This window comes from Solea senegalensis, unplaced genomic scaffold (assembly GCF_019176455.1).
Source record: "Solea senegalensis isolate Sse05_10M unplaced genomic scaffold, IFAPA_SoseM_1 scf7180000013981, whole genome shotgun sequence".
NCBI classification, from domain to species: Eukaryota; Metazoa; Chordata; class Actinopteri; order Pleuronectiformes; family Soleidae; genus Solea; species Solea senegalensis.
Window position 1 is genome coordinate 3,487 of NW_025320928.1, and position 5,805 is coordinate 9,291.

The following is a 5,805-nucleotide window of genomic DNA, read 5'->3' on the forward strand; positions in this document are numbered from 1 at the left end:
CAGATCCCACCCCTGGCTAATAGGCTGAAACATATTTGAAGAAGCTGGTACACAGAAGAACAACAGTGACAAAAACATGAAGAAATCAGGCTGGTACAGATTTTGGACTGACAAAGAGACTGATTTCAAGTTCTATCAACATTAAGACTTGGAGATTTGAAAGTTGATGAGTGGTAAGAAGGCGGCAGGGTGCTCAACATGATAACAACTTGCTGCAAACCACAAACCACCTGACAGAAAGGGGGCATATCGCCACCTAGTGCAGTGGAGGTGGACTCACTACTGTCAATAAACCACACAGCTCCAAGCACAGCTCTAACTATGCATGGAAAGTACTGACTGTAAGCAGTAATCTGTGATGAGAGCAGTGTATTGATGGTTTACTAGTCACTTCAACTATTATTGACATAACTACTGTTAGGATGCTAAACACAGCATCATTAAAGGTAAGATAAGTGGCAGTAATTATGAATGTCCAAATATACAGCGATTAACTTGCACATCAACACAAATGTCAAACAATAAACAAAGCTCTTCGTCATCAGCTTGCCTTCCATGTGCCCGAAAGCCTTGGTAAGACACAACAAACAACTGGGCTCTTGACTGAAACACCACAATGAAGAGCTTAGTCAATAGACATGAATCATTCGCTGTGTTTGTGAGCTATGTGGGTCAAACAGTAAATATGTTGCCAGGTGTGGTGGGGGTGGCATCAACAACAACATACTGTCTTACAATCTCCAACACAAAGCCACAATGTTTCGGGAGCATATTTAGCGAGGGTTAACAAACGTTGATGGAGCTGCACATCAGTCTCGCCGGAGTTTGACTGGTGTGATTTTGACATTAGTTCTATTGTTTGTGTGTTCTTTCGTCTTTTTTGACTATGGCTATTTTTCCTCATTTTTGTATCTTTCAAATGATAAAAAGGTTACATTTATTAATGGTATCTTGTTAGTCCTTAAATAAATGTCTTTCAACAATACTTAGCCATGTATGTGTTTGCTTTTTAAGTTCTTATGGTAAAATCTAATTAATTGCTAGCAGATGGAAAAAGCACATCAGTTTACAAACTTGTCGAGCAAATGCCTGCGACCTCTCCACACTCACCTTCAGTCCATCGCTGGGAAGACGAAAGCCGAACCGCGCAGGCAGGTCATCAAAGTTCTCTGTTTTGTTGTCAAATGAGTACTGAAAGATGGAAGAAATTAAGCATCATTACATTTGCATCAAAACGACGATGGAAGTCTGATGCACTAATAGGTCGGGATCGTTTTAAACCAAGAGATAGGTTTAGTGGTTTTAACTACTGAGGGCATTTAGATGATAACAAACAAGCCTGTCATTCTGATCATGCTATTGCTACACAGCTGAACAAATGGGAATATAATTTGCTGTACAATTGTTATCTGTGGATGAGCCACTGTGACAATCCCAAAGGGAAGAAGCAGAATGAAGAAGAAGAGGAGGTTGTCTGTCTAATTACTCACAGCAGCGATATCGGCCTCCACAGGCAGCAGGTTGAGGAAAGCGAAGAGCTGAACGGTGAAGATGGTGTAGATCTGTGTGCCCGACAGCATCAGCATTCCCAGCGACAGGAGCATCTTGGCATCACTTTATAACCCCTAGCTGCTAAGGTGCTCACTCATTAACATACACCATAAACACACAAACACACACACACACACACACACACACGTTGACCTAGAGGGGAAGCCCTATGCACCATTTGATGTCAACTGTGGAAAAACACAATAACAACAACAATGTTTATTAGTTAGATCATTTAAATAATGTTGACATTTCTTCATTTAAATGTATAAATGTTATTCATAAAAAATTTTCAGGTGTCACATAGAAAACGATCTTAATTCTTACACCAACAACAAGGACTGGTTTGCAATAGCTGTAAGAGATTTAACCAGAAGCCCATTACAGTTCAGTCTCATTTTTTTCATGGATACTGCGAGTTGATTGAAATGCCATATCCATGAGGCAACCTGGTAAACTAACACTATGATTTGTGGACATATGACATAATTAAGGTTCAGTGTGTAACATTAGGGGGGTTTATTGGCAGGCTTATTGGTTTGTATGCATGTATAATCATTTTAAAATAAAATGTGCTTGTTTTGTAGCCTTATATTAAGCCTTTTTGTGTGTAATTTAGCAAAGGGCCTTGGGTTAGGGTTGGGGTTAGGGTTTTCGGAGGCTGCCATCTTGCACTGCCATGTTCCTACAGCAAAGCAAATGGTTTAACCAGCCAGAGCATGTGTTTTAAAGTGGAAGGTTACTGCTGGTTACTGGATGTCTTTGTTATGGAAACAAAGACATCCTTTCTGGCATGCGAAATGCCACCATAGATCAGTCTCACCATTACTGTAAGTGTCACAAATTCTTACACATGGGACCTATAAGTCAAAATTAAGGGGTTATGTTATCCTTAGCATTCACTTCTCTTTTAAAATTTTCTTTTAGCAGTGAAAAAAGCAGGTCATGGTAAGCAATTACATAGGAACTTTAATGTCAGTTGAGAATCTGTCTTTGATTGCCTTCTAATGCTGCACTCACACCAAATTGTTTGGTTTTTCTCGTAGTGCCCACCCACAGAAATTATACTGGTCGCCGGCAAGTACATGACGTCATGCGGCAATTCTCAACATTGATCTTCGCCAAACTTGAACATTTACAATCCGAGTGTCGGAGCATCGACATTTGGTAATGCACCTTCAGTAACAGCATCAAAGTATTAAATATGGCATAAACCTGGCCAGTTTTCATTATCACTTTGGACATGGTTTGTTCCTGTGAGTGCATTCCAGGCTCAATCTTGCTATTGTATTTTCTATGTTTCATTGCCAGTTGCCTTTAGTGCACTCTGTGCATGCCGAACATGTCATTAAGAGGAGTACAAGAGCAAGGAAAAACCAGCAAAATAGTTGCCAGGTTTTGGACCACAGAGGCATTTGTAAATAGAAAAGTAGTAATCAAGAATTCTTTTTGTTTTCATGACTATAGTCATTACGCTTGCCGCTCTTACTGTTTCATTTCAAATGCCCCTTTAACAGATATATAAAATAATAATTATATTAACCTTGTCATAATTATGCAAAAAAATACCTGTGAATCTGACCCAGCATAAAAAGGAGGCTGCAACTAATAACCATAATGAGCATCAACTAATGAGCTAATAATTATTTTGGCTATAATCAATGAGTCAATAAAATAATGGAAAACAGTGATATGCAGTCGCATGTCCCGAAGCACAATGTGAAGCTATTAAACATATTGTTTAACACGGCTAACGACAGTCCAATATTTAAAAATCTATTAAACTGACAGACAAAAACTAAGCTGCTCAGAATACCAGAAATATTCATTTGAAAAATAATTTCAAGGATTATTTCATTATCACAATATCTGCAGATTAATTTTATCTGGATCTATAGACTAACCACTGCAGCTCCACGACAAAGCTGCCTTGTTCAGTAGCATGTGATATAAATATTAATTTTATATAAAGTTGAAATTTGCTCAAAGATAACATAAGACTGGTTGATATTGTCTGTGATAGTAACCATGGTTTTAAAAATGAATATGAACTACAACATACACTATGTATTTTGTGAAGAAAATTCCATTGGGATTTGCGAGTCATTTCGGCATGTTTGTGTGCGTGCATCTGTGCGGTTTGCCTCTGATCCTTTGATCTGTCATCACCCTGCTACTGTCGATCTGAATCCCTTCATTTCCAATTCGACATTTTGAAGTATGATTTGTTGAAATCCGCTAAAAATGAACTATTGTTTTCTTTATTATTATTATTCCCATTAAACCAAATAGATACAGACCTCTGTGACTTAACATGATCAGAATGAAGAATAAATCCATGCTAAAATTTGATTAAAGGCTTAAATCGGTAACAAGATTTTCTTTCTTTTGACTGCTGTGACTGTATTTCATAATTGACTGTGCTGTCTAGTTGTAATAAACCATATTAATGTAGTCTTAATTCCATGTGACTGGAGTGACACTGCAGATCGCAATGCTAGAAGAAAGACAAGAGTTCAGATGTTTTTGTCTTGATATGTCTAATTTGTAAATAAATGTTCGCTAAGTGCAGTAAATGACAGTCATGTCTTCAGAGTCTTACTATGGTTAGCTGGTGCAATATGTACAAAGTATTATGGAAGGACATGACCACAGGTTACTGAAATAGCAGCTAAATTATGATGGAAATAACCCAAAGGGGAAGTGAATGCAACATCCTTCATGAGAGCAGTGAGCAACATAAGGCATTAGCAGTGAGATAACAGTGAGATGCCTCCACTTTTGGCAAGCGGTTTTAACCTCAGTAATCAGTAGACACAATATTCCCTACTGATTTCTGCAACATCATTCTTACTATTTAAAACTACGGTTTCAGATATCTGCAAGTCAGTGTTTACTGGTCAAAATTACATCACTTCAGCCATTCATGTGTATGCGATGTGTCATTACAGATATCTACAATTAAGTTGAGGACATCCACAATTGAATTGAAGATATGTACATTGTCCTTTTTAGATATCTGGAATTAAGTTTCAGACAGAATGAAGTGGTATTAAGAGACAAACCCAACTAGAGACAAACCCCATACGCATTAAAGGCAAAAGAAACGTCAATCTGAATCTGAATATCTGAAAGTGTAGTTCTGACGAGTAAGAATGATGTCACATATCTCTACAACTAGTCTGTAATAGTAAATTCCAGATAAGTCAAACTTGGGGATTAAATGTTAAAGGTCCTTAGATGTTGTGTGAAATGTAATGTTTAAATGCATTTATTATTGAATGTTTTATACTTTTATACTAGTTTAATTTCTTATATTCACCATCTATCTCCGTTATAAAAGGTTTTCAAATTAGAATTTGCTGCAAACACTGCATGCATTGGACATCAGCAGCAGTACAATGTTTTTGTGTCTGTCCCTATAAAAACTTTAATTAAATAGGCTTGCCATAGAAACTGTAATTAGAGAGATGCAGAATTCTGTCATGGTAATTCCAGACAGTCAAATTTGACGATTAAACGTTAAAAGGCTTGCCATACACACTGACATATTAGAGCCCAACTAACCTCAAATCTAATCGGTTTACACACTAAACTGATAAATACAATAAAGGCAGAGACGTTATTGTCACAAAATAAGGGGTGGCTACAGTTTCCGTGAACATATATACATGCAGCCAGCAACAAAAACACACTGTCCTGTCCTGAGTTAGCAGGACGCTAACACAGGTGGCTAGCCTGCTCTCGCGGCTGTTTACCTTTATTCCAGCCCGCAGATTTATGTTGTCGATGAGTTTATCTGATGACAATGACATCGCTCTCCTTTAGGACGCGTCACGTGTGGGAATCTGAGGCACGGCGAATAAGTTTTTCATCCCGTTTTAGCGTTGGCAGTACGATCATGAACACTTTAATCCGCTAGCTTCTTTTTTTTTCATGTAAGAGCGTAAACGTCCGTCACGTCCTCGGTTCCAGGCTCGTCCTCTGATTGGACGAACTGTCTGTCAATCATCCCGTTGCGGAAATGACTCGAGGCGTAAACAGATCCACGTGACAACCCACCCACTACTGTTGTCTGTCACATGAACATTACTGTCTTGGTTTTGCAGTGGGAGATAAATTGGCTGTAGATTGAACAGTTTAAATTGAGCAGTTATTTTATGGGTGTGGTCATTTTTGCACCTTAAACTAATATGTTTGGGATTTTTGGAAAGAAAATTGAAGAGAATAAATCTGTATTGTCCATCGAAAAAC

General features: G+C 38.1%; 1 long non-coding RNA gene across 1 annotated transcript; it reads right to left on the bottom strand.

The window, feature by feature from the left end:
* Positions 1 to 1,115: 1,115 nt before the first annotated feature.
* On the bottom strand, positions 1,116 to 5,512 carry LOC122760718. Its single transcript, XR_006358475.1, has 3 exons — positions 5,310 to 5,512; positions 1,491 to 1,739; positions 1,116 to 1,191 (listed from the first exon to the last, which is right to left on the bottom strand). It is a non-coding gene; the product is annotated as an uncharacterized LOC122760718 (long non-coding RNA).
* Positions 5,513 to 5,805: the final 293 nt, after the last annotated feature.